This window comes from Sapajus apella, unplaced genomic scaffold, assembly GCF_009761245.1.
Source record: "Sapajus apella isolate SASKATOON/1434 unplaced genomic scaffold, GSC_monkey_1.0 scaffold43, whole genome shotgun sequence".
In the NCBI taxonomy this organism is placed as follows: domain Eukaryota; kingdom Metazoa; phylum Chordata; class Mammalia; order Primates; family Cebidae; genus Sapajus; species Sapajus apella.
Window position 1 is genome coordinate 10,671,299 of NW_022436983.1, and position 18,620 is coordinate 10,689,918.

General features: G+C 48.4%; 1 long non-coding RNA gene and 1 pseudogene across 1 annotated transcript in view; one reads left to right on the plus strand and one right to left on the minus strand.

Annotated features, from left to right (window-relative positions):
• The window catches only part of LOC116566645, a 22,004-nt gene that overhangs the window by 2,031 nt on the left and 1,353 nt on the right, over positions 1 to 18,620 (minus strand). The gene's annotated exons all lie outside the window — the stretch shown is intronic.
• LOC116566644 lies at positions 3,017 to 3,569 on the plus strand (annotated as a pseudogene).

Sequence of the window (18,620 nt, forward strand, 5' to 3'; positions counted from 1 at the left end):
TTTTTTTTTTTTTTTTTTGGAGATGGAGTTTTGCTCTTGTTGCCCAGACTGGAGTGCAGCAGCGCGATTGGGCCCATTGCAACCTCTGCCTCCTGGTTCAAGCCGTTCTCCTGCTTCAGCCTCAAGAATAGCTGGAATTACAGGCTCCCACCATCATGCCCAGCTAATTTTTTGTATTTTTAATAGAGATGGGTTTTTGCCATGTTGGTCAGGCTAGTCTCGATCTCCTGACTTCAGGTGATCCACCCGCCTTGGCCTCCCAAAGTGCTGGGATTATAGGCATGAGCTACCATGCCCGGCCCAGAATGTACATTTTTAACAAGTGATTTTTTATGCATCTTAAAGTATGAGAAGTGCTGCTGAAATCATACCACTTTTCCATGCCCTGTGGAAGCCATTCATAAGGTGGCTTCTCACACTTTAAGATGTATCTAGTCCAGGGCAAGGAGATCCGGGTTGCAGGATGCCAAGACTCGCCAAGCTGGCTGATGTGGTTAGGCTTTGTGTCTCCACCCAAATCTCATTTTTTTGTTGTTGTTTGTTTGTTTCATTCAAGAATTTTCTTCCTAGGTCATTTTTTTTTTTTTGAGATCGAGTCTCACTCTTCACCCAGGCTGGAGTGCAGTGTCTCCATCTCGGCTCACTGCAACCTTGACCGCTTGGGTTCTAGTGATCCTTCTGCCTCAGCCAGCAGAGGAGCTGAGATTACAGGTGCCTGCTACCATACCAGCTAATATTTATGTTTTTTAGTAGATACAGGATTTCACCATGTTGGCCAGGCTGATCTCGAACTCCTGGCCGCAAGTAATCCACTCGCCTTAGCCTCCCAAAGTGCTAGGATTACATGAGCCATCTTGTCCAGCCCAAATCTCATTTTGAATTATAATCTGCAGGTGCTGAGGGATGGACCTGGTAGGAGGTGATTGGGTCATAAGGGCAGTTTCCCCCATGCTGCGGGAGTTCTCACAAGATTTCGTGGTTTTATCGGTGTTTGATAGTTCCTACTTCACACTGTCTCTCTCCTGCCACCTTCTTTTTCTGAGATGGAGTCTCACTCTGTTGCCCAGGCTAGAGTGCAATGGCGTGACCTTGGCTCACAGCAGCCTCCGCTTCCCTAGTTCAAGCGATTCTCCTGCCTTAGCTTCCCGAGTAGCTGGGATTACAGGGACATGCCACCATGCCTGGCTAATTTTTGTATTTTTAGTAGAGACGGGGTTTCGCCACATTGGCCAGGCTGATCTCGAACTCCTGACCTCAGGTGATCTGCCAGCCTCGGCTTCCCAAAGTGCTGGGATTACAGGTGTGAGCCACCATTCCTGGCCTCCTGCCACCTTTTGAAGAAGGTGCCTGCTTGCCCTTCTGCCATGATTGTAAGTTTCCTGAGTCCTCTCCAGCCATGCTGAACTATGATTCAACTAAACCTCCTTTGTTTATAAATTACCTAGTCCCGGCCAAGAACGGTGGCTCACGCCTGTAATCCCAGCACTTTGGGAGGTCAAGGAGGATGGATCACCCGGGGTTAGGAGTTTGAGACCAGCCTGGCCAACATGGCGAAACCCCGTCTCTACTAAAGATACAAAAATTAGCTGGGTGAGATGGCAGGCACCCGTAATCCCAGCTACTCAGGAGGCTGAGGCAGGAGCATCGGTTGAACCAGGGAGACGGAGTGCAGTGAGCCAAGATCACACCACTGCACTCCAGCCTGGGAGACAGGGCAAGACTCTGCCTCCAAAAAATAAAATAAAATAAATAAATTACCCAGTCTCAGATAGTGTTTTTATAGCAGTGTGAAATTGGACTAATAGACTGGCCCAATGAAGACTTGAGGAAATTCAACAGATATTTACTGCGCCTCTCCCTTGCCCCTGGCCTGGCAGCCGGTGCACCCACTTCTCTTCCTGAGGGTTGGAGGAGCTCACACTTTTGCAGCCCCTGTCCCCTGCACCTCAAGGAGTAGGCAGTCACTTCACAATTTTGCCACCAGCTGGGCCCGCTCTTTCTACCTTAGTACAGGAGAAATTTGAAATGAAAATGAGTACACCTTGGGAGTTAAATCTAATTTTTGAGACCCAGGAAAAACAGGATCAAAATCACTTTCATCAGTGTCTGCCTGTTAGTGTGTAACCACCAGTCGCTCCCAATCTGCAGGAGCATTTGCATTCATGTTGTGTTCCTGGCTTGAGACTGAACCACGATTTGTAAAGCTGGTCTCTAATCAATAGCTTTCTACTCATTTTCCAAGACGATCCTCACCCAAACTTGCAAATAAAAGCCATCTTCTGGCCGTGTGCGGTGGCTCATGCCTGTAATTCCAGGACCTTGGGAGGCTGAGGTGGGCAGATCATGAGGTCAGAAGTCTGAGACCAGCCTGGCCAACAAGATGAAACCCCTTCTCTACTAAAAATACAAAAATTATCAGGATGTGGTGGCATACACCTGCAGTTCCAGCTACTCGGGAGGCTGAGACAGTAGAATCGCTTGAACCTGGGAGGCAGAGGTTGCAGTGAGTCGAGATCACACCACTGCACTTCAGCCTGGCGACAGAGCAAGACTCCGTCTCAAACAAAACAAAACAGAAAAAGCCATCTTCTGCAGACATTCCATCTTCCTCTGCCAGTGGGCAGTATGACACAGAGGCAGCTGGGCGTGGTGGCTCATGCCTGTAATCCCAGCACTTTGGGAAGCCGAGGCAGGCGGATCAACTGAAGTCAGGAGTTTGAAACCAGCCTGGCCAACATGGCGAAACCCTGTCTCTACTAAAAACACAAAAATTAGCTGAGCGTGGTGGCATATGCCTGTAATCCCAGCTACTCAGGAGGCTGAGGCAGGAGAATCCCTTGAACCCAGGAGACGGAGGTTGCAATGAGCCAAGATTGCACCACTGTACTCCAGCCTGGGGGATAAGAGCGAGACTTCGTCTCACAAAAAAAAAGAAAAAGGCTTTTGGCTCAGAGCAAAAGCCTTTTTTGCTCAGTGCAACTTTCTTCGGTTGGCCTGAATCTGGGTTCATCCAGCACCAGCCACCTCCACCATGCCGTCGAAATTTGACCCCAGTGAGATCAAAGTCATATACCTGAGGTGCACCGGGGGTGAAGTCGGTGCCACTTCTGTGCTGGACCCCAAGATTGGCCCCCTGTGTCTCTCTCCAAAAAAGGTTGGTGATGACTTTGCCAAGGCAATGGGTGACTGGAAGGGCCTGAGGATTACAGTGAAGCTGACCATTCAGAACAGACAGGCCCAGATTGAGGTGGTGCCTTCTGCCCCTGCCCTGATCATCAGAGCCCTCAAGGAACCACCAAGAGACAGAAAGAAACAGAAAAACATTAAACACAGCGGGAATGTCACTTTCGATGAGATTATCAACATTGCTCAGCAGATGTGGCACCGATCTTTAGCCAGAGAACTCCCTGGAACCATTAAAGAGATCCTGGGGACTGCTCAGTCTGTGGGCTGGAATGTTGATGGCCGCCACCCTCATGACATCATAGGTGACGTCAACAGTAGTGCTGTGAAATGCCCAGCTAGTTAAGAAACACAAAGGAAAATATTTCAATAAAGGAGCATTTAACCACAACAAAAAAAGACAGGGAGGCACAAACAAAGCGCAGGTCTTACAGCTGTTCATCCAGCATTGATTTCGAAATGAAGCCCAGCAGGTGGGTGACTTTTATGTGAGGTCAACAACCATGAGAGTTGGAATAGACGAAGAAAACCAAGGCTTTGGGCCCAGCTGCAGAACTGTGTCATTTGCCAGGAAGGTTAATGACAAGGCCAGAAGGAGTGCAGCCTGTTTAATGTATCAGGTGGCCCTGGTGGCTGGGAACCATTGCATTTCAGGCCACGTCATGTCATGCAAAACCATAATAACCCTTTGAAAAATGAAGAAATCGATCCCATGGGGAGTCCCTACAGTGCCAAATATCTGGACTGTCTGATTTTCACATTCACTAAGTGGCCTGAGTCAGCCAGATGAAGCAGAGGAGTTCTTAAATGGAACCAAGATTCTCTGGTGTGCACTGAGCTCTCACCTTGCGCCAGACGCTGGGCCAAGGACTCCCCATCAAAAGCTGGTTTAATCTTCATAACATCCATGCGACGTGGATACTGTTGTGGGTCCCCGTATTCGTTTGCCAGGGTTGCCATAGTGAAGTACCACAGACAGGGTGGCTTAAAATCAGAACCTTGGCTGGGGGTGGTGGCTTATGCCTGTAATCCCAGCACTTTGGGAGGCCGAGGCAGGCGGATCACCTGAGGTCAGGAGTTTGGGACCAACCTGGAGAAAGCCTCTCTCTGCTAAAAATACAAATTTAGCTGGGTGCGGTGGCGCATGCCTGTAATCCCAGCTACTCGGGAGGCTGAGGCAGGAGAATCGCTTGAACCTGGGAAGCAGAGGTTGCAGTGAGCCGAGCTCATGCCATTGCACTCCAACCTAGGCAACAAGCATGAAACTTGGTCTCCAAAAAAAAAAAACAAAAAATCAGAACCTTATTTTCTCACAGTTCTAGAGGCTGTAAGTCCAAGACCAAGGGGTCGGCAAGGTTGGTTTCTTCTGCAGCATCTCTTCATGGCCTGTAGATGCCACCTTCTCCCTGTGTCTTCATGTGGTCCTTCCTCTGAGTATGCCTGTCGTCCTAATCTTCACTTATAAGGATACCAGCCACATTGCATTAGGGCCACCACAATGACCTCCTTTTAACTTTATTACCTTTTTTTTTTTTTTTAATTTTTGAGACAGAGTTTCACTCTTGTTGCCCAGGCTGGAGTACAGTAGGGCAATCTCGGCTCACTGCAACCTCTGTCTCCCACCCTCAAGCAATTCTCCTGCCTCAGCCTCCCGAGTAACTGGGACTACAGGCATGTGCACCATGCCCAGCTAATTTTGTATTTTTAGTAGAGATGGGGTATCTTCTCCATGTTGGTCAGGCTGGTCTCGAACTCCCGACCTCATGGGATCCACCCACCTCGGCCTCCCAAAGTGCTGGGATTACAGGCATGAGCCCCCGCGCCCAGCCCTATTACTTCTTTTAAGATCCAATTTCCAAATACAGTACAGCGACATTCTGAGATGCTGATGGTTTGGACTTCAACATATGAATTTGGGGGGGCACGGTCATCCCCTAACAGTCCATTTTACAGATATGGAAATCAAGACATAAAGAGGTTAAGTAACTTGTTCAAGGTCTCACAGGTGGAAGTAGTGAAGCCAAGACTTCAACCTAAGTGGCTCAACACTGAACCCATTCTTTCTTCCTTTTTTTTCTTTAATTTGAGATGGTGTCTCGCTGTTTGCCTCAGGCTGGACTGCAGCCACAATCTCCTGGGCTCAAGCAATTCTCTTGTCTCAACCTCCAGAGTAGCTGGGACTATGTGAGTGTGCTAATTTTTTTTTTTTAAAGTAGCGATGAGGGCTCCCTGTGTTGCCCAGGCTGATCTTAAACTCTTGAGCTCAAGTGATCTTCCCACCTCGGCCTCCAAAAGTATTGGAATTACAGGTGTGAGCCACCTTGTCTGTTTTAAAAGGCTAAGATTTATTGTCACTAACTTCAAGATTCCACCCAAGCCATTCCTACACTTACTCCACTGTCCCCACTGGTCTCTCCTTAAATACCCCTCCTGTTAGGACCCCTTCTTCTTGCTCCTTATCTTACTGTCTCTACAAAGGTCTTGGTTCTGAGGAAACAGAGGAGTTTCTGGATTGAATAACGTGGCTCTGTGAGCTTTGAGTGTCCCACAGAGGCACCGTCTTAAAAGACAATCTCGGCCAGGTGTGGTGGCTCATGCATGTAATCCCAGCAATTTGGGAGGCTGAGGCAGGTGCATCACCTGAGGTTAGGAGTTCAAGACCAGCCTGGCCAATATGGTGAAACCCCATCTCTATTAAAAATACGAAATTAGCTGGGCATGGTGGCACATGCCCATAATCCCAGCTATCCGGGAGGCTGAGGCAAGAGAATTGCTCGAGCCTGGGAGACAGAGGTTGCAGTAAGCGGAGTTGGCACCATTGCACTCCAGCCTGGGCAACAAGAGCAAAGACAATCTCTGCTGCTGTAGGCTACAGTGAGGCTGGGCATGGGGTTGGAAGGTACCAGGGCCCAGTGTCCACTCCAGGCTGTTCTGTTCCTGGGAGTGAAGCATATGAGCCACAAGTCAGCAGTGCAGGCTGAGAGTCTACTGTGTCCAGGACCCACCATGGCCCGGCATGTCTCCCCCCTGCATCATGGCCTTGGAACAGGCCCCTGGACTACAATCAGCATAGAGTGTGGGGTACATTGGCCTCCATTCCCTGTCAGCTCTACACCTCTCCTGCTAGCACGGGAAGCTGCTTCAGGGGAGGGGGTGCCCTGGACTGGGTCATTTGGCCAAGGGCTGGAAAGGGAGACAATGGCAGAGGGCATGTGGGGATGAGGACTTGGTCTCTGTGGACACCGGACATCCTCTGGGACACCCCAGAATGGATGGGGGTAACTGTAAGGGCACTGGAGGTTTTGCAAGAGCAAGTTGGCATGAGAGCCTGAGCATAGCATTTGTGACTTGGGTTTTGAGAGAGAGAGGCCAAGGAAAAGAAGAATTCATATGCAGGCAGAGAGGACAACATGAAGAGAGGCTCAAGGCAATGTGTGAACCCAGCTAGGGAATGAAATCTGTAATGATTTATCATAAGTGACCACACAGGGGCCAGGAGCACGGTTCAGCCACCAGGGAACATGGCTCAAATGAAAAATGTCTGAGAATGTACCCAAAACACATCCCACCGTGGTGGTTTTAGTAACTACCAGTGAGAGTAAATGATGCCTCCAAGTTTTCTATTAAGTATTTTTGTGCCAGTTTTAAAGTATATTAGATGCTACTCTGGCATGGTGTTTTCTGTATGAAATGGTGATGAGCGGCTTTCTATGTCTGCTAGGTTTATGTAAATTAGAAAAAAAATCACTGTGAGTCTCCAGACACTTGCATTTGGCCTATCCAGAGTGATGTGTGATTGGATGGGATGGTTCATGCCTGTAATCTCAGCATTTTGGAAGGCCAAGGTGAGAGGATCACTTGAGTCCCAGAGTTCAAGACCACCCAGAGCAACATGGTGAAACCACTGTCTGTATAAAAAATTTTTTTGTTTTGTTTTTGAGACAGGGTCTCACTCCGTTGCCCAGGCTGCAGTGCACTGGTACGATCTTGGCTCACTGCAACCTCTGGCTCCAGGGTTCAAGCGATTCTCCTGCCTCAGCCTCCCAAGTAGGTGGGGTTACAGGCACATGCCACCACACCCAGCCAATTTTTGTATTTTTAGTAGAGATGGGGTTTCACCATGTTGGCCAGGCTGGTCTTGAACTCCTGACCTCGTGATCCGCCGGCCTCGGCCTCCCAGAGTGCTGGGATTACAGGCGTGCACCACCACACCAGCCGGTGAGGGTTGGTTGGTTTGTTTGACACAGGGTCTCCCTCTGTTTCCCAGGCTGGAGTGCAGTCCTGCAATCAGGATTCACTGCAGCCTCGTCCTTCCAGGCTCACTCAAATGATCCACTTCACCCAACCTGGGAGGCGGAGGCTGAAGATCGCACCACTGCACTTCAGCCTGGGGCACAGAGCAAGACTCTGTCTCCAAAAACAAAGAAAAAAAAAAGAAAGAAATGTGTATATATGTAAGCATTCAGATCCATGTTTCCAATAATTATATAGGGTTTCCTTGACAAAAAGGATTCATGCCAGGCACGGCGGCTCATGCCTGTAATCCCAGCACTTTGGGAGGCCGAGGTAGGCAGATCATAAGGTCAGGAGTTGGAAATCACCCTGGCCATCATAGAGAAACCCCATGTATACTAAAAATACAAAAATGCCAAAAAGTTAGCTGGACGTGGTGGCATGTATCTATAGTCCCAGCTCCTGGGGAGGCTGAGGCAGGAGAATTGCTTGAACCTGGGAAGCAGAGGTTGTGTTAAGCGGAGATTGCACCACTGCACTCCAGCCTGGGCGACAGAGTGAGACTGTCTCAATAAAGGGGAAAAAAAAAGGAAAAAAGAAAATGTTTTAATTTAAAATAAGATATGGGGAAGATGGTTCACAAACAACCTTGGCCTGAGGAATAGAATTTGATGCTTCTGGCGCCTCCCAATTCTGACGTTCTCCAGTCTATGATGGACCATGGCCTTTGATTGTCTAGAAAAATCCATGGTGAAGGAATGTGAACAAGAAAGCAAGCCTACTTAAAAACATGCAGTAAGCAGGCCTGGTCCCAATCCATGGATAACCTTTTCACTCAGAAAGTGTTACCAGGTGGGGCACTGTGGCTCACACCTGTAATCCCAACACTTTGGGAGGCTGAGGCAGGAGGATTGCTTGAGCCTGGGAGTAGAGCCTGGGCAACATTCCATCTCTCCATAAAATTTAAAAATTACCTGGGTATGATGGTGTGCACCTGCAGTCCCAGCTACCCAGGAGATTGAGGCAGGGGGATTGCTGGAGCCCAGGAGGTGGAATGAGTTATTATTGCACCACTATACTCCAGCCTGAGTGACAGAAAAAAACACTGTCTCAAAAAGTTTTTTAAAAAATAGAAAGAGTGGGCTGGGCATGGTGGTTCACGCCTGTAATCCCAGCACTTTGGGAGGCCGAGGTGGGTGGATCATCTGTGGTCAGGAGTTCCAGACCAGCCTGACCAACATGGTGAAACCCTGTCTCTACTAAAAAATACAAAATTAGCTGGGCATGGTGGCACGTGCCTGTAATCCCAGCTACTCAGGAGGCTGAGGCAGAAGAATTGCTTGAACCCAGGAAGCGGAGGTTGCAGTGAGTCGAGATCGCGCCACTGCACTCCAGTCTGAGTGACAGAGCGAGACTCTGTCTCCAAAAAAACAAAAAGAATTGCCAAGTGTGAGACCCCATCATCAGACCGTGGCAAGATTATGGGGCTCAGGTAGCAGGAAGTCGGCACCACAGGAGGATGCAAATCACTGATGGGAGCCTGATCTTGGCCTATATGTGTATGAAAGACAGCCATTTCTTTTTTTTTCTTTTGAGACAGAGTCTTGCTCTGTCACCCAGGCTGGAGTACAGTGGCGAGATCGCAGCTCACTGCAACCTCTGCCTCCTGGGTTCAAGCAATTTTGCCTCAGCCTTCTGAGTAGCTGGGATTACAGGTGCCTGCCACCATGCCTGGCTAATTTTTTCTATTTTTAGTAGGCATGGGGTTTCACTATCTTGACCAGGCTGATCTTGAACTCCCGACCTCGTGATCCACCCGCCTTGGCCTTCCAAAGTGCTGGGATTAGGGGTGTGAGCCACTGCACCCGCCCAAGACAGTCATTTCTGTGTCCACTAGTTGCTCTGCAAAGTATCATTTTCTAGCTGGAATCCAGTCCTTCCTTTGAGGAATGAGAAGACTAAGACCCAGGGAAGCTGAGCTGTCTCCAAGTCTGAACAAATGGAGGGGAACCGTGTGTCCACGCCCTCGAGGCGGTGGCTCAGTCCCTCCCGCTCTCACAATGAAACCACTCATTATTTTTCATCTTCTCGGTGGTTTAAATCACTGTTATTATGCACGCATTTTTCAAAAGATTGCATTTCTTACCAAACCTCATTAAATTTCTTAAGACTTGAGCTGGTTCCCCTTCCTTGCTTCAGAGGGAAGGAGGGAATTTGGCTGACACAGAGGCATTTTCCTCCCATATCATCACCACCTGATGCTCTGTGTCCAGAACAGGGTGTTCAGGATGTCTGGGCAAACTGTCTGATACGGAGGGGGTTTCCAGATGACTTACGGAGCAGGGATGGGCACAGCTGACCCCATGATCTCAAGCAGGGCCCTCTGGGGCAGCTGAAAAGGGTGGACTAGAGCAAGAAATAGCTCTGGAAATGTTTGGGTTCAAATCCCAGGTCTAGCTGGTTATGGTGGCTCACACCTGTAATCCCAACACTGGGAAGCCAAAGCAGGAGGATCACCTGAGGTCAGGAGTTCAAGACCAGCCTGGTAAACATGGCGAAACCCTGTCTCTACTAAAAAATACAGAAACTAGCTGGGGATGGTGGCATGTGCCTGTAGTCCCAGCTACTCGGGAGGCTGAGGTAGGAGAATCTCTTCAACCCAGGAGGCAGAGGCTGCAGTGAGCCGAGATCACACCATTGTACCTCAGCCTGGGCAACAGAACGAGATTGTCTCAAAAAAAAAAAAAAAAAAAAAAAAAAAAAAAATTGTTTTTGAAAACAGAAAAAAAGGCTAAAAGTAATACATGAAGAAGGTCCCGGCTCATATCAGTAAGATGCTTTCAACTTTACAAAGCACATTCATCTCTCTTGGGCCTGACAGCCAGCTGGTAAGGACATGGGTCACAGATTATTACACCCATTTCATAGTATGGGAAGCTGAGACTCAGAAAGATCAAGAGTCTTACCTTTTAACTTTTCTGTCTCCCTTTATTGGACCTCAAGCTTCAAGAGGGAAGGCTCAGACTTACCTTGTTTCCTGCCATGTCCACAGGCTCAACCGCAGTTACCAGAACACAGTATTTGTTCTGCAAATATCCTGCAAATGAGAGTAGTATTGAAGCCGCCCTCACAAGGTTAACAAGAAATCCAGGCGGAAAGAACGTTATAATTAAGCATTAATCAGGCTTCACTTTGACCCACTTCCTTATAACCAAAAGTCACCTAGCATTAGCTGTTGGCTATTTGTATCCCCATTATTCCTATAGATAGGTTTTTTTTTTTGGATGGAGTCTCACTCTGCTGCCCAGGCTGCAGTACAGTGGTGTGATGTCTGCTCACTGCAGCCTCAGCCTCCCAGGTTCAAGCAATTCTCCTGCCTCAACCTCCTGAGTAGCTGGGACTACAGGTGCCTACCATGCCCGGCTAATTTTTGTATTTTTAGTAAAGGCAGAATTTCACCATGTTGACAAGGCTGGTCTTAAACTCCTGACCTCAGGGTGATCCACCCGCCTCGGGCTCCCAAAGTGCTGGGATTAAAGGGGTGAGCCACTATGCCCAGACATTTTTGTATTTTTGGTAGAGTTGGGGTTTCACCATGTTGGCCAGGCTGGTCTGGAACTCCCGACCTCAGATGATCCACCCACCCTGACCTCCCAAAGTGCTGGGATTACAGTCATGAGCCACCCCGCCTGGCCTATTGTTACCATTGCTATTTTATAGGTGCTCAGAGAGATGACCTAAGTTCCCAGAAATTACAAGAAGGAAAGTGGCAGAGCGGGATTCAACCCAGGGTTGTGGAATCCCAGAGCCTGTGCCCTTCCCTTCGCCGTGTCACAGCTTCCCCTGAGGACCCAGTGAAACCCAAGTTCTCTGGGTGTGTTTCACTCCCTGGAGTCCTCCGCCATCCTGAGGGTGGGTTCCAGAGTGGCCTCCTTCTCTGCATCCCAATTGGATTCCTCAGAGCCACCGCCTTCCTCCTGCCCAGCTCAGTGCAGGGTGCTCCAGGGCCTGGCACCCGAGGGATGTGCAGGCAGTGGCGTGAGAGTGAGTGGGAGGGGCCTCTGATCATCCACCAAGTTGAAACCTGCTTTGCCTGGCGTTACCCTCAGCTAGGCAGCCCGGACTCTCCAGCTGCCAGCCTGGCCATGCCAGGGACCAAGGAGGATGCTTCAGGCAAAATCCCCACATGCAAGACGCTGGCTTCCGAGGGCCGCTCCAGGGAGGCAGGTGACAGGCATGTACCCCGGGGTGGGGACATCGGAGCTCTCCAGCCAAGCAACTCTGCTCAGAGGAAACTGGGAAACCTGCAAGCCCTTGGGAGTGTCTCAAAGCACAAACCTCAACCTGAAATAGAGACCTCATTCAACCTGGCCACGAATCTCTAACACACCTTCCATTAGAGAACGGCTCCTTTCCAAACCATTTTATGCATGTGTTAAAAACAATTTCTGGTCGGGCATGGTGACTCATGCCTGTAATCCCAGCACTTTGGGAGGCCAAGGCAGGTGGATCACAAGGTCAGGAGTTCCAGACCAGCCTGGCCAATATGGCAAAACCCCGTCTCTACTAAAAATACAAAAATTAGCCTTGCGTGGTGGTGCACAACTGTAGTCCCAGCTAGTCGGGAGGCTGAGGCAGGAGAATTGTCGGAATCTGGGAGGCGGAGGTTGTGATGAGCCAAGATCGTGTCACTGCACTCCAGCCTGGGCAGCAGAGCCAGACTCTGTCTCAGAGAAAACAAAAACAAACAAACAGAAAAACCATTTCTAAATCAATGACTAAACAAATCACAGGACTTTTCAGTAGTTAGGAATTTTTTTTTTTCCTCAGGCTAGATTCCCAGCCTGATCTCGGCTCACTGCAACCTTTGCCTCTGGGTTCAAGTGATTCTCCTGCCTCAACCTCCTGAGTAGCTGGGGTTACATAGCTTCTTAAAAAAAGCTGCCATTTGCCCCACACACAATTCTTGTCTTTCTTTTCTTTTCTTTCTTTCTTTTTTTTTTTCTTTCGAGAGGGAGTCTCGCTCCTTCGCCCAGTTCTAGGATTACAGGTGTGAGCCACTGCACCTGGCCTCTTTTTAAATTTTTTTTTTGAGAAGGAGTCCTGCTCTGTCACCCAGGCTGGAGTGAAGTGCTGTGATCTCTCAGCAAATCGGCAACCTCTGCCTCCCAAGTAGTTAGGATTATAGGCATGCACCACCATGCCCGGCTAATTTTTTTTTTTTTTTGAAACAGAGTTGCTGGGCGCCATGGCTCACGCCTGTAATCTCAGCACTTTGGGAGGTCGATGCCAGCCGATCACCTGAGGTTGGGAGTTTGAGACCAGCCTGACCAACATGGAGAAACCTTGTCTCTACTAAAAAGACAAAATTAGCCGGGCATGGTGGCACATGTGGCTGTAATCCCAGCTACTCGGGAGGCTGAGGCAGGAGAATTGCTTGAACCCAGGAGGTGGAGGTTGCAGTGAGCCGAGATCAAGCCATTGCACTCCAGCTGGGGCAACAGACTAAAACTCCTGCTCAAGGGCCGGGCATGGTGGCTCATGCCTGTAATCCCAGCACTTTGGGAGGCCGAGGTGGGTGGATCACCTGAAGTCAGGTGTTCAAGACCAGCTTGACCAACATGGTAAAACTCTGTCTCAATAAATAAATAAATAAAAACAAAAACAACTCCTGCTCAAAAAAAAAAAAGAAAGGCAAATGTTTCCTAATCAGATCTTAGTAAATATCTTTAGGATTGGGGAGGGTCTGGAAGAAAAAGATCTAGCTATGTTAATAGAGATTCTTTACAGATTCAAATTTCCCCACACAAAGAACAGCTCTGTAGGGCCATTTCAAAATATGACAAAGAAACATGTTTTAGGATAAAATATTTTTATTTTCTTCTTTGTCTCATAATGTATGCCAGAGTCAGTCAGGTTAGAAAGTCAGTCACAATACATAGGGTTAAATAAAACCCATCTGATGAGAATTTGTGATGGCTCCAGACCTCTTCGATGGAAATTTGGGCAAGATAAAAATCAGAGTTTAGTCCTCATACCTTACCTATGGGCCCAGGAAGTGGGTACTCTTCAAATCCCCGTTTCGCAGATGAGGAAACTATGGCAGAGTATGAGAGGCTTGGCCAGGACAGAATAAGAACAGGCACAGGCTGGGCGTGGTGGCTCACGCCTGTAATTCCAGCATTTTGGGAGGCCAAGGTGGGTGGATCACCTGAGGTCAGGAGTTCAAGACCCGCTTGGCCAACGTGATGAAGTTCTGTCTCTACTAAAAATACAAAAATTAGTTGGGCATGGTGGGGTGCCACTATAATCTCAGCTACTTGGAAGGCTGAGGCAGGAGAATCGCTTGAACCCAGGAGGCAGAGGTTGCAGTGAGCTGAGATTGTAACACTGCACTGCAGCCTGGGCAACAAGAGCAAAACTCCGTCTCAAACAAACAAACAAACAAACAAAATCCCGGCACAGGTAGAGATGATTAAATAGCAGTGAACTCAGAATCTTGGGGAAGGACGAAGGAAGGCGAATGGGGTGTGTACCCATCTTAGATTCCTCGGCTGGTACCCTATTCATTAGACTCACAAAAGACAGATTAACAAGAGAAAAATAAACAGAAGTTGATTATGACACTTGTACATGGGAGTACTCAGGGGTGAGTGACTCAAGAGGGTGGTTAGAACTGGGGCTTACAGAGCATCTTAACAAAAGAATAATATGTACTTAAAGACTTGAAAACAGAAAGGGAAAGGACTGAGTTTCTAGGGCAGCAAATCGTGAGAGGTTCAATAGACGGAGGAACGGAAGAAGAGAGCTAGGAGTGGTGTTGGTTTTGTAGATTCCTCTGGGCCGTCCCGGGCAGTTAAGGGTCTAGAGGTGTCTCTGGGACCAATTTCTGGCCTTCCTAGTGTTTTTTTTTTTTTTTTTTTTTAGGGGTGGGCACATTTGTAAATTTATGTCTTGCTTTTTGGCTGCTATGGGAAAAGCATAGAGCTTTTTTTTTTTTTGAGATGGAGTTTCGTTCTTGTTGCCCAGGCTGGAGTGCAATGGCGTGATCTCGGCTCACCGCAACCTCTGCCTCTCGGGTTCAAGAAATTAGCTGGGATGACAGGCGTGCACCATCATGCCTAGCTAATTTTGTAATTTTAGTAGAGATGGTGTTTCTCCATATTGATCAGGCTGGTCTCAAACTCCCAACCTCTAGTGACCTGCCTTCCTCGGCCTCCCAAAGTGTATGGCTTACAGGCATGAGCCACCGTGCCCAGCAGAGAGAGCTTTTCCTCTATTTGCTTCTTTTCAATTGCTTTCATCTCAACAGGATCCTTATGGCGAAGTGGCAAGTTGTGGTCTGTCGTATCTGTCACCCTTCAGAAGAGTCTGAAGAGGCTCTAGAGAGGCGGGGGGGCCCAGAAGAGGTGGGTGGGATTCAGGAGGGAAAGGGGATTTGCTCAAGTACAGGGGGCAGGGAGGGCTGTCCCATCTCCAGGATCTCAGCCCCTGCCTTACTGGAAGGTTCTCCCACTATTCCTGACTCAAGGGCCCAGTCCAATCCTTTATTTTCCTTTGGGACAGAGTCTTGCTCTGTCACTCAGCCTGGAGTGCAGTGTTGTGATGTCCACTCATTGCAACCTCTGCCTCCTGGGTCCAGGCAATTCTGCTGCCTCAGCCTCCCAAGCAGCTGGGAGACGACAGGTGCTCACCGCCATGCCTGGCTAATTTTTGTATTTTTAGTAGAGAAGGGGTTTCGCCACGTTGGCCAGGGGCTGGTCTTGAACTTCAGGCCTTAGATGATCCACCCGCCTCGGCCTCCCAAAATGCTGGGATTATAGGCATGAGCCACTCACTGCACCCGGCCCTGGCTCCCATTTCTGAGCTACGTTGAGCTACTGAACTTCTCTGTGCCTTACTTTCCTCTTCTGTAAAATAGGAATAACAAATTCCTGACCTCAAAGCCTTCTTAAAAGAATTACATAAATTTTTAGGCTGAGCGTGATGGCTCACGCCTGTAATCCCAGCACTTTGGGAGGCCGAGGCAGGCAGATCACAAGGTCAGGAGTTTGAGACCAGCCTGACCAACATGGTGAAAACCTGTCTCTAAAATAAATAAATAAATAAATAAAATAAAGAGTTTTTAAAATTCTTTTTTTTTTTTTTTGAGACAAAGTCTCACTACATCATCAGGCGCCAGGCTGGGGTGTGGTGGCGTGACCTCGGCTCACTGCAACCTCTGCCTCCCAGGTTCAAATGATTCTCTGCCTCAGCCTCTTGAGTAGCTAAGATTACAGGTGCATGCCACCATGCCTCGCTAATTTTTGTGTTTTTAGTAGAGACAGGGTGTTGGCCTGGTCTTGAACTCCTGACCTCAGGTAATCCACCCACCTTGGCCTCCTGAAGTTCTGGGATTACCAGCATGAGCCACCTCGCCCAGCCTTTTTTTAATTTTAATTTTTAATTTTTAAGAATAGAGATGGGGTTTGGTCATGTTGCCCAGGCTGGTTTCAAACTCCTGAGCTCAAGCAATCCACCCACCTCAGCCTCCCATAGCATTAGGATTACAGGCATCAGCCACGGTGCCTGGCCTTAAGTACTAAGTAATATCTGTCATGCACTTCTCATGCAGCCTGCCTGGCACACGAGAGTCCATTCACATATCCCTTTGTAAATTCCATAACAAGCTCATCCAACCTGTGTGAAAAATTGCCAACAGTACTCTCAAAGCAGATGTTGGGTTTTCCTGGTCTCTTGTGAGCACTGTTTATTGTAAAAAACAAAAACGGAATTCCTCTGCTATGTTACATACAGATATGACATTTCTTCATTCTTCTTTCTTTCTTTATTTTTTTGAGACAGAGTCTTACTCTGTCACCCAGGCTGGAGTGTAATGGCGCAATCTCCGCTCACTGCAGCCTCCGCCTCCTGGGTTCAAACGATTCTCTTGCCGCCCAAGTAGCTGCGATTACAGGCGCCTGCCACCACGCCCAGCTAGTTTTTGTCTTTTAGTAGAGATGGGGTTGTTGGCCAGGCTGGTATTGAACTCTTGAACTCGTTATCCGCCCAACTTGGCCTCCCCAAGTGCAATTACAGGCATGAACCTTCTCACCCGGCAATTTTTTGTATTTTTAGTTAGAGACAGGGGTCGAAGGGGGAGATCTCACCAGGTTGGCCAGCCTGGTCTTCAACTCCTGACTTCAGGTGAACCTCACGCCTCAGCCTCCCAAATTGCTGGGAGACATGAGCCATCATGCCCCACAACATTTCTTCATTCTTTTAAACTTTGAGGCATGACTTACACATAAAATGCTTGCACGCATTTTAAGTGTACAGTTCATAACTCTTCTTCTTTTTTTTTGACAGAGTCTCTCTCTGTCCCCCTGGCTGTAGTAAAGTGTATGATCTCTGCTCACCACAACCTCCGCCTCCCAGGTTCAAGTGATTCTCCTGCCTCAGCCTCCTAAATTGCTGGAGCACAGGCACGCCCCACCACACTCTGCTGGATTTTGTATTTTCAGTAGAGACAGGGTTTCACCATGTTGACCATGCTGGTTCAAACTCCTGACTGCAAATGACCTGCCCGCCTTGGCCTCCCAAAGTGCTGGAATTTCAGGCATGAGCCACTGCACACTGCCATGACTCTTGAGAAATGTGAGCACTCATCTGTCATAGGTGAAGCATGTCCAGGACCTGAGGGTGTTCCCTGCAGCCCCTTTGCTTATCTGTCATCTCCTACCCTCTTCCCCCGGGCAACTTCTGTTCTGATTTCTGTTACTATGACTCAGTTTTCCCTGTTCTAAAACTTAATTACTTTAGTTAATTTTATTTCTTTTTTTCTTTATTCTGAGACAGAGTTTGGCTCTTGTTGCCCAGGCTGGAGTGTAGTGGCACGATCTCCGATCACTGCAACCTCCACCTCCCAGGTTCGAGCCATTCTCCTGCCTCAGCCTCCTGAGCAGCTGGGATTACAGGTACACACTGCAATGCCTGGCTAGTTTTTTGCATTTTTTGGTAGAGACGGGGTTTCACCATGTTGGCCATGCGGGCCTCTAACTCCTGACCTCGAGTGATCTGTTTACCTTAGCTTCCCAAAGTGCTGGGATTACAGGCATGAGCCACCTCGTCTGTTCTTATTTATTTTTTTGAGATAGAGATTCACTGTCTCACTATCTGCCCAGGCTGGAGTGCAGTCATGTGACCTCTGCTTACTACAACCTCCACCTCCAGGGTTCAAGCCTTTCTCAGGCCTCAGCCTCCAGAGTAGCTGGGATTACAAGTGTGTGCCACCACACCCAGCTAATTTTTGTATTTTTACTAGATATGGGATTTTCTCCCTGTTGGGCAGCCTGGTCTCCAGCTTTTGACCTCAGGTGGTCTGCCCGCCTTGGCCTCTCAAAGTGCTGGGATTATAGACCTGTGCCACTGCTCTAGGCTGAGTCCACTCCTTTTTATTGCTGAGAAGTTTTTCACGGTGCCCAGGACAGGGGAGGAAGCTAGAGCCCTCTCCTGAAACAAGAGGCAGGTTAAATAGAGAAAAACTCCCCAAGTTGATTAAGATGTTTACCTTATGTATATATGGGAGAAACCAACAGAAAAGGGGATATCTCCAAGAGGTGGCTTTGCTTTGTGGCTTAAATACTATCTTCAACTAACATGAAGAAAGATATGGTGAGGGGCGGGGCACGGTGGCTCAGGCCAGTAATCTCAGCAGTTTGGGAGGCCGAGGCAGGCAGATCACCTGATGTCAGGGGTTCAAGACCAACCTGGCCAATATGGTGAAACCCTGCCACTACTAAAAATACAAAAATTAGCCGGGCGTGGTGACGAGTGCCTGTAATCCCAGCTACTCGGGAGGCTGAGGCAGGAGAACTGTTTGAACCCGGGAGGCGGAGGTTGCAGTGAGCTGAGATTTTGTCACTGCTCTCCAGCCTGGGTGACAGAGCAGGACTCCTTCTCAAAAAATAAAGTAAAATAAAATAAAATAAAATAGAAGCCGGGCATGGTGGCTCACTCCTGTAATCCTAGCACTGGGCAAAAGGGCGAGACTCCTTCTCAAAAAAGAAAGAAAGAAAAAGAAAGAAAGAAAAAGGAAGGAAGGAAGGAGAAAGAAAGAGAGAAAGAAAGAAAGAAAAAGAAAGAAAGAAAGAAAGAAAAGAAAGAAAGAAAGAAAGAAAGAAAGACAGACAGACAGAAAGAAAGACAGAAAGAAAGAGAAAGAA